Consider the following 11,139-nt stretch of genomic DNA (forward strand, 5'->3'; position numbering starts at 1 on the left):
TAAAAACTAAAGCAGACATACAATTTCTGATACAAATAACAAGAAAAGTTGCAGTTTCCAAACAGTTAGTTACTCTTGTCTTGTTTGCTCAGGTGAACTGTGATAGGAAGTATAAAATAGTAAAGAAATCAGTGTTTTTTAATCTTTAAAGACTGATACCTATTAGGTTATGAGTACTGAAATTTTGTGGAATGATGGTAAGAAATAATCAGTTTGTCATTCCTGTGTCCTGCTTATATGTCTACAGTAAATGTCTTACCATGGATTTCTTTAGCCTTAATCCAAAAGCACTGCATAGATCTCTCAGATGGCTGTTGTCCCCCAACAAAGCACATTTGCTTTTGCAGAAGATAAATGACCTTGGGTACCCTTTATTTGTTAAAGTCACTCCTCCACAAGTTGTTGTTAAGCCTGTTAGGTGAATAATGTCCAGTGATAGTGAAATCTGAAGACGTGAATTTCATACCTTTTATTTTTCAGTTTACAGGATGTTAAGATCTTTCTCTAAAAATAAATACTTACTGCTCTGTATTTTCTGCTTGATAATTATTGAGAATGTAAAATAACTTCATATATAACTCAGTGTGGATAAACACTGAAAATGTTAAATGCTTGGTTAGAACTTCAAACACTTTTTTTTTTTTTTAATTTAACTAACATTAGTGTGGCCCTACTAAAGAGGACATGCTGAAGGGTAAGTGAAACTCAACATTTTGTGTTGGATAGGATGAAGAGAAAATATTCTGTAAAGGTGTATAATGTGAGTTACAGAGAAGTACATAGGTTGGCAAAGCAACACTATCCCATTGACACTAATGTGATGCTGATTTTGACTGTTTTGGTCCAAAGACTGGGATTTCCCACTGTAAACCTTCCTTTTTGTAAGAATCAACAAGTAAGACGGTATGGGTTTGCAATTTGTTTTCTCTTTTCAGAGGTATGGGAGATTTGCACATTCTGTATAAGTAGTGTGTGTGAGAGACTGATTTATGCATACTTATGTGGATTATGCATATGCAATTAGATTAAATTTTGAGGGTTTTTTGTTTTGTTTTGTTTTCTTTTTTTTTCCCCCCTCTTTCCAGAAGACCTGTTTATGTAAGTTGCATAGAACTTGCTGAGAATGTAGGTACCTGTGTATGTATATATACGCCAGTGCATTGGTTATATTGTACGATTCTTATTTGGATATTTATGTATATTCATCTTATAAAAATTGTTGTCAGTAGCACTAGAGTTAGGTCCCGGTTTTCCTTCAGATAAAAGGACCAAGGAGGCAGTGTTTATTTTGTCTTTCTCCAAAAATTAAAATTAGTTCTTATTTTCAGACTTTTAAGTTGACTGACCTGCAGACTGTAATTTCCATGACCAGGGTGATGAGCTTTGAGAGGCAGGATATTTGAAAGAACTGTACTTAACTTTCTGTGTGAAGATGGTTCTTAATTAAAGATCTAGGAATCTTAGATTGAGAGAATGTAGTCATTTTGAGCTTAGACTTTTCTATAGCTTGCAGTCCAGGCTTCTGAGAATTTGGGAATCAAGTTTTTGCTTCTTTTTACTTTTTTAGTGAAAGCTGCTGACTGACACACTTTTTCAGTCTAGTATGTTTTGGTTGGTTTTTTTTTTTAATCTAGAAGCAGCTGTAAGTAGCTATTGTAAATACGTAAATGTATCTTACAGATGTATTTGTAGATTGTGGCTCTCCTGGACCACACAACACATAAAAAAAAGAGTAAAAAGCCACATTAGAAATTATATTTGAACACCAGCTGAATGAAGGTATGTGCCAAAATTTTTTTGTCTGCAGATGAAATAAACTGCATTGATACATCTTCAGATAAGTTAACAAGTGTTCTAATTTCTGTCATTACTGCATTACAAAGCAAGTACTGTCATATCAACTGCAATGAAGTAGTATCTCTCCAGTCTTTTTTATTTAAATACGCATAACATTCATGCCATGTCCTGTACTACTGTTCCTGAGTATAATGAATTCTGCCTTTAACACTGCAAGGAAGGCAAGTTTCAGAAGATAGTTACAGTTCTGTGTATTTGTATATGTGCAGAATTATTCAATGATGTATGACTATGCCTAAATAACGTCAGGTATCTCTGTATATGATATGACTCAGAAGCTACTTTAGCAAGTCAGTTTAAAACAAACAAACAAAAAGGTGTAGTCTAGCTAAGATTCTGGACTTGTGCTTTCACATTCCAAATGATGACTCAGTGATATTACAGTCTACTCTGACACATGGTCATCCATCTCTACGAGTCTGTGATCCCATAATAAGAAGTACAGAGATTAATGTTTTATTACAGCAAGGTAGCTTTTACAATTACATATGTAATGAGAGAGGGAGCCGGGGGATTGTAAAGCCTCCATCTTTCTATAATTAATATGGAACTCAAATGACCTAAAAATGTAGAACATTATCATCCTGGAAAAATTAGCTGTCTTAAGTTTCATTCTTCCCCGCCATCATGGTTCGTTAATGAGGAAAATCCTTTCCATTGCTATTTTGTACAAAATGATATTCAGCAAGAACAGAGAGTGCTTATTATCTTCTAGATGATACTTAACCCTATCAACAACCATACAGAACAATTTTATCTCTGCAGTGAAATGTATGTAGCTTACACTATGGTTCTTTCAGTATGGTTCATAATAGTGAGATAGCTCCTTTAAATAGCTGTTTGGTTGGTTCTTTGTATTCTGCTCCTGAGAAATGACTTGCAATATAGAAAGGATAGCACTAGGTCTGCTTGATTCTGCTTTCTATCCTGCTTCTTGCCCTTTCCAAAATTCATTTTGAGAAAGGTACAGATTCACAAGCATGGTCTGGTATAGAAGATGATTACTCCACAGGTCAATACTGTTTTCCTTAGTAATTTGCAGTTAAGAATGGTGGGAAAGTTGTATTGTCATCTGTTCATTCCCTCAAATTGATTACAGTAAAAGCAGGTTTGGCCTGCAAATTGGGGAAGAGTAGGGTAAGAAAATCTACCCATAGTGACCAGAGTCATTCTGTTATCTTGTCTGCTTCTAATCCAACACCAGTTCTTGATGTGATTCAGAAACGGAGCCACTGATTTAATGGTGTAGCCTTTACAATGTGGTAGTGGTTACTTAAAGTTACAAGATGGAATTATATATCTGATTATGTTTGATTTAGACAGTAACAGAATCATCAATTTCTTAAGATGCAATAAGACAACTAATAGCCTGCTATACATTCTACAGCTGTCTCTTGAAATGTTAAAAGATCAATAGGTCTGTAAGGTCAGGGAGTGGGGCAGCTGAAAAAAGACGAGAACAACTTGTATTGAAGAAGGGTGATGGAAAGGAGGGAGAAGATGATTAGCTACCTAGCATCCCAGCTTATCAGGGACACAACACTAATGCAGCTCATCCATATAAACCTAGCAACTAACAATGGGGGGAAAGCCACGCTCCTGAAACCTGGGAGTAAGGAGAAATCTACCTAGTTGTGGATTCATTATGAATGGTACTTGCAAATGTGGGCGCATCGCAGTCAGGTTGAAGGCAAATCTTAAGTTTTTGATGACTTCAGGAAACTGTTTAAAGCCCTTTAAAGGGTTGGGATGGAAGAAGAAACAGAAAATAAAGTAAATCCTTAAAATGCTTTACTAGTTTAAAAATACTCCATACATAGGTCACTATAAGTAAAGAAAAGAAAATATGGCATGTTTTCTCATCAGATTGAACCATGAATAAAATGTTAAATATTGTCATGAAAGACCTTTAATATTCATAGCTAATATTTACCAATCCAAAGAGAAAACAATGATTAACTTTTGGCAGAAAAAACCCGTTTGTTTTTCTAAGTGTCTTTTTTTTTTTTTTTAACATTCTTTCCTTTCTCCTTGCTTTGCAGCTTTACTAGAAGACTACCTTCTGTAGAGTTTTTCATGCTAGAAAACAGAATCTACATCTATTGGATAACTCAGTGGGTACCTTGCTGATTTTATAGGTAACCTTTAGGAGGTGGGCACAGTGGCAGTAATGCTCCTAACTTCTGTTCTGTGTCATTTGTTCAGTAAAGGTGCTGACCTCTTCCAATAAAGTATTGTCATTGTGCAGTGTAATAGGAATATTATTTAGGAAATAGTCCTAAGCTTACTGAAATTGATAGGTATTTTGTCCATCTGCTACTTTGCACTCAGGATGAGTCCTGTAGTGTCCCATTTTGTAAAGCAATTAAACATTCTTGAACTGTCTTCAAGCTTGCTGCCTTCCCCCATTGAACTGTTGTGAGGAAAAAAACAAACATAGCATCTGTTTCTCTTTGACAGAATTAATAAAATAGAATGCTGACAGGATAGAGAACACGCATAATTTCAGAACTGCTGTTATGCATCGTACTTCCCCAGCAATGGAAAAGCCAAGTACAGCTTGATATCCTGCAACAACCCTCAAGATGAATTCCTTTAAGTAAAGCTGTCAATTCATTAATTATATTTCAAGTTTATATCAGAAGTTCTAATAGAAATATATGTAGCTTTTGTTAACTCTCTCACTTTAAGGAAAAAAAGAGTTTGATGTCAGAGTTGCTAGATCAATGTCAAAGTTACCTGTTTCAGTTCAGAGACTTGCTTACTTGGTCACCTGCCTGCTGTTAAACTTAACTGAGAACTGCAAAGGTATGTTAAATGCTGTGGATGTACTTGCTGGATTTATAGCATCATTTTCTTCCATTCACTGCTCTATGATGATGGGTAAAACACTTAGGAGCCTAGTTTGAACCATCTGTTAAATAGGCTTAATGTTAAATTATAGAACTGACTGGATGCTGAAACTACCAGATAATCTTTTGAATGGACATAGCGGCATGTTCAGGCCAAGAAGTGCAGTATAGAGGGGTTAGAGACTTTTGAGAGTCTCTCTAATTAAACAAAACCCCAAAAACACGAAACGCAGAATTGAAAATTAAAGCAGCTCAGGTTAGTTAGTGTCTTACCATTAAATCAGTTTTCTGGAGTCAGAACCAAACACTGTGGGAGCTAGAAATGAAGCAGTTTCCACTCAAAATTTTATTTGGGTAGAGACATTGAGGTAATTATTATAAAATGACTCGAGATGTTTAGGGGAATAGGTCCATAAAAAGCATAACTTTGGATTTACTGCTTTCTTATTAATAAAATGTAATTACTGTCTTGCTATAATAAAATATATTAAAATATTACTTAAAATATATCTCATTAACCTCTCAGCAACCTTAGATATTTTTTAGCAGAGAAATTAACATTTGTTGAGAGCAAATATAATTTTCAAGTTAGAAAGAGCTTATAGAGAGTTAAAGCTGTGCAGGATCATTTTTCATCCATTTTTCTTTTTTACCACAGTAATTAGGCACAATGCCAGGCAGCACAATGGAAAAGCAATTTTCTTTAATGAATATTTTTTTACAGGCACTGCTGGACACATATGGACATCTGTATTTTTCTTCCTTGTGAAGCTTTCTTCACGGTTGTATCTTCTATGAGAAAGGCTTTTGGTCATTAATTAATTTTTTTCTAAGGTATCTACATGCTGTTGAGGTTTGAGCCATTTCAGTTAGAAAGGTGGTTGCTCACACTGGCCATAATGTTTTGGAGTTTTTTTGTCCTCAAGGTACCATGAGGGTAGTTGATATGGAGCAATGTTGACTAATATGGTGCACAAAGAACATTTTGGAAGTAACATCAGTTTGTCCTGCATGTTTTTAGCAGAGTTAACTGGGGAGTAGAAAACAGGAAAAAAAAATGTTTTCAATCCCTTACATCACTAAAAGAATGCTTCTGCTGCTCAGATACTTACCTCTGTAGCTCCTGACTTCCAGCATGATTCTATGTAAAGAAGAAAGTGGTTTACTGAAGTAGTTCCTTAGGTTTGTATTTGTGTTTTACATGGCTTTTTGTATCTTTGTAGGACTGGCTGTGTTTGCAAGAATATTTTCTTTGGCTGAAATGTTAAGAGCTATTTGCACACAACCAAGCTGTAGAGAAGGGTTTTTTTGTGTTCTGTCTGGTTTAAAAGGCTGTAACACCATTTCATTCCTGTTACTGGCCTGCGGTACATGAGATTTCTAAAGCTTTGAGTTTGATTTTATGGTATTTCTGATTTTATTGAAATCTAGTCTACATGTTGTGTGGATCTCGTAGTGTCCATTTTTCACTCTGCTACTGTAGTTCAACTATTAGAGTATGAATAATCAAGTTTGGAGTTGATTTAAAAAAAATCACCAACTCTCAGCATTAGCAATTCACTCAGGAATTGGAGGTGTATTTATTTTCCTTTAAATACTTCTTAAGGCCTAAGTTAAAGCTTTCAGATACAAAATTTGAGTAGTTTGGAACTAGGATGGTAGTAAACAGATAATTGAGTTTAACCAGATTGCTTTTCATGGTTTTGAAATGCATGACCTTGAAAAGATTTTATACTGTGTTGTAGGCTTTCATCAACACTGGTAAGCTATATAGCAAGAGGCGACCTCTTTTCTTCCAAAGTCTATTGTGAAGTCAAAAGTACTCTTCTCAGTGCTGTAAATTTTTTTTACTGTAGTTCAGTGAGTTAGTTAGCAAAAATATACCTCTTTTATTGCCAAGGCAGCTGTCTTTTAAAGTTTATTGTGTCTGTTAATTTAGACTCCAGTCTCAGTTTGTGTTCATAAAGCCTTTTCAAGAGGATAAAATACTGAATGTAAAAATTAGTGTGTTAGGTTTTAAGACTTTACAGGCTTGTTTTGGACTGAACAATTTTGTAGCTGCCTTGAGATACTAATTGCATCCATAGAAACTGTGAGAGTGCTAGTTACCTAGAGAGCTCCTTCTTTACTTCCCATTTCTACAAGTAAAATGCAAAAATTTTGCATGATGACTGCCATCTTCCAGAAAATCTGTGCTCCTTTTTGTTTGTGGGATGAGTTGAGTGGTTTTGACCATTTTATATAAGCTCTAAAGCACTTCAAATCTTTTAGGCATAGCACAGTAATAACTGCATGTGGTAGACTTGATGTCCATAAAGTCTCTCTGAATCAACTTGTGTAATTGGAGTCTGAACAATGTAAGGAGTGCATATATATAATGTTATGCAATAATATAATAAGTAATAATAATATTATGCAACCTGGTGTGTAACTTGGTCTCTCTAAACTAAAGGGTATTAACTTGAGGAATACAGGGGACCACTTTCCCATGCCTCTTTATTGTATATTCAGTTGATACTTTAACTATTATGCTTGCATTGCTTTACTGTGGGAGGGGCATGGCCTCATAAAAGATCCACAAAATTACAATAACAAAATGTAATGGTCGGGATAGGAACGCCTCCATTACAGAGATGGTGCTGCTTCTGCCCAGAGCTTGCAAGTCAGTCTCAACCCTTTTGTGAGTTGCATCAGTAAATGCTTCTGGGAGAGGATGGAATCTGTAATTCCAGACTGCTTGCAGTCTGTTCCTTTCTAGTTATATGCCAGTTTCAGCTGGTAGACTTAGACCTGGGAGAGTGCAGTTAAATACAGTTTTTTCACAATTATCTAATTCCATAATTTGTATTCTAGACATGGTTTTCTTTGCATGAATTTTTGCTATATATTAGAATTCAAAGAGACTGAGTGGGGAAATTTAGGACGTTTTTGTATGCTAAGGGAAGTGACTTTAGTATTATTGTTTGTAAGAGGAGGAAAAAAAATCTACAGTCCAAAATGAATTGCATATAGAAAACTACATTTGAAGTTGCCGGTAAAGAAGATATTTAAGGTTTTGTTCATGGAAAAAATAGTACATCTTCCACTACTTAGCTTCATGGGTATAATATACAGTCTTTCTTGAAGGTCTCTGTTGGGGTGGAACAATTTCTCCCAGAGTATACAAAGCTTAGTATTATTGTCTGGCACACATCCTGACCTGGGAAGTGTCAGAAGTTTGGTTTCTCCGGCTGAAATTTCTTCTGTTTCTTGCTTGCTTTGTATGAGGGATCATACAGCATGTGCTATACAGGCATTTTTGTGTATGCTATATACCTGCAGGCATCATTCTTTATTGTAATGTTTCTGCACCTTTTTTAATCTAAAGTGATCTTACTGATTACAGAAAAGTAAAAAAACCAACAACCCAACATTGCTTTATTGAAAGAAAAATCCATTTTGCATCTGTCTATTGGATGTGCTATTTTGCAATCTAATCACAAAGGCTTTTCTTTACTAAAAAATAGGACTAATGCTTGAATATTTGTTACATCTTCATTCCTCCCTCCCATTTTATCATGTTTATGAATGTGTGTTGCAGGGAAAGTGTTGGTTTTTTTTTTTAACCAAGTTTTCTGATCCTTTCATGGACTGCGTTCTGTTCTCATAGATTGCAGCTAGCGAATGGGTCACAACAGGGGGAAGCTGTTCATAGGCCTCCAATATCTAACTTGTATTTGTCTGGTTGGTAGTTGGTTAGAAACCAGTGCGGTAGTAAACTTGAGCAGAAACTGCATAATTTTAATCGTTTCTTCTAAGGAGCGGACCAAGAACTGAACACTGAAGAGATGTAACAACAACAGCAGCAGCTGTTGTTTTTGCATCCATTAACACTGATGGAAGTTGTTTGCTGCTCTCTTCAATGGGAAAAAGATTGTGGCTAATAACTTGTGGTAATAACTTTTTAGCTTGTAGTGACAGGATACATGTAGATGTTTAGTCTAAAAATCAATCAGAAATTAAAATCAAAGAGAGTGGAGAGTGCTCAGTCCCTGTCAGGCAGTTGATGCTCTATTTCTTTGCTGTTTCTTTTCTCCTCTGTCTCTGGTTTTAAAATGCTGCAGGGAAGGTTCAGAGGCTTGGTATTTTTCCAGCCAGTAGGCTGAAGTAGTAGCTGCACTGAAGCAATTCCTTAGCTGTAGTTTCTGAGCCCATGGTTCAGGGTTGGTGGATTCTCTTATTGTACTATGTTAGGTAGAAGTTTGTTGTTCAGACTTAGTATAAGCAGGAGGGACTTTGCCTATATAGTGGAGGTGTTTTCATTATGTAACTTCTTTTATAACTCTCTTCTATCTATGTGAAATGTAATCACTTCTGAAAATTGGCAGTCACCTAAAAAAATTATATACAAAGGAACTTTGTTATTTTAACGATGTAATATACAGTTGGATTATTTCAGACACATACAAACCAATTTAAAATAGAAAACTAATAAATGCTTTCCCTTAAATCTATTGATATTTCTTGACTGAGAGCTATGTGTGAATTCTTACATTTTTAAGGAGATAAAATTCTTTCATGCTTTCAGTTATTAAAAAAATGTTTAATAATCTTCATTTGTTTGACTCGAAGTTGGCTCTTTCTATCAGAGATTTGCTGTCTTATTTTTGAAAAGCCTATTGTTTGCCTCTGAAAGGTTCTTAATAGGGCTTTAACAGGAGACTAAATTTGAACAGCCAGAAATATTTGAATATAAAGTTAGCTCATTCTCAGTCTGGATTGCTTAAATTTTAATCTTGTGAACTGCAGCAAAAAATTTGAAAATCTGTCCCCTCTCCCTCTTCCGCAACTTTAGCCTTTGAATTTATTCCCTACTAGCAAAATCCTGTATGTGCTACTGATTCTTTTATCAGCATCATTATTATTTGTGTACTATACACATCAAAATTTACTTCTGCTTCTATTTTAGGAAATCTAATTTCTTTCGACCTGTAGGGAGAAAAAAGTTATGTACTTAGATGTTTCACACACAGACTGTTCTAAAAATGTTTCAAATATTAGATTAGGATTCTTTTATTAACTTTTATTTGATGAAAATTATGTTTACTTATTAATCAGTAGTTTTGAGTTATAGATATCTAATTTCTGGTTAAGAAACAATAGTCTTAATTATGCAGGAACAAGAGAGGACTGAAAGAAAGCTTGAAACATCAAGCACTAACCTTGCATCTTGTTTAGGCGTGGGTTTTTTTACTCCATTTCATGGTCTTTTCATGTAACAGTGCATGAAGAACCAGGCCTAGGAAACAGGCTGAGTTAAACTGGGTATTTTTTTTCCTGAAGAAATTGTACTTTTGTTTTATTCATAAATTTGAAAAAAATGGATGAGCACTTTTCTTGATGGCCTTAACTAATAGTTTAAAGGAAGAGGAGCAAATGCCCAAGTTCTATGCATGCTTCCTAGCTTGGGGACCAGAAATATTCTAGTCATTTCATTGTGAACTGTGCTGAAACTAATCAGCTCAGCGCACAGAGTGTTTTCTGAATCAACCTGAATCATGTGGATCCAGCTCAGATTTCTCTGCACTATGCTCCTGGTACTGAGGTTTGCTTCTACTGTGCTAGCTCAAAGAGTGTTTGTATGCATGGGCTAAATACACTTATGTTTATCCTTGTTCTCATTAATGAAAGGACTTGAGACTCTATAAAACCCTGAATAACCTGGTCTGACCTCATAGCTGACCCTGCGTTGAGCCAGAGGCTGGACTACAGGCCTCCTGAGGGCCCTTCCAAGCTGAATTTCCTATGAGTATGGAGAGGCCACTAAGGACTTTGACATTCTAATGTGTGGTGAAACCTGTTTGGGGGACAATTCCTTCATTAAACTGAAAATGAGCTAAGCTTTTTTAACCGAATAATTCTTAGGTGAGTTATGCAAAGTAAAAAGGTTACTTAATTCAGGCATGTACAGTGTCTTCTGAACAGAGTTGGTGCTGAACAATCCTGATGGCCAACCTAAATGGAGGTGAGTGATTGTGAATAATCAAATTCTGAGAACAGCCAGGAGTAATGTGGCTCATTAGTATGCTACGGTCATTTTATGGTAGTAGTTTGACACATGTACAGTTAAACCTGAGTTCCCATCCATTAAAATGATGATGTGATAACTGTTTACTACTAGTCCAAGTGGTTGGCAGCTGTAATAACACCAAATAATAAGATGACTGCATAGCGCATATGTCATTGAATAAATGAAATTTATTATTGCTTAGTAAGGTAAATTTAATATGTAGTGAACTTTTGTATGCAGTAAAGCAAACTGTATGATTACAGTTGTAACAATGTCATTAATATCCATGTGATGTATAAATCTAAGCTAGGTCTATTGGTCCAAATATTTGACTATTCACCTGCTGCTGATGACCAGGTACTTGATAGCTGTGTCTTCCCA

Source organism: Pygoscelis adeliae, unplaced genomic scaffold, assembly GCF_000699105.1.
Source record: "Pygoscelis adeliae isolate BGI_AS28 unplaced genomic scaffold, ASM69910v1 Scaffold63, whole genome shotgun sequence".
NCBI lineage: Eukaryota > Metazoa > Chordata > Aves > Sphenisciformes > Spheniscidae > Pygoscelis > Pygoscelis adeliae.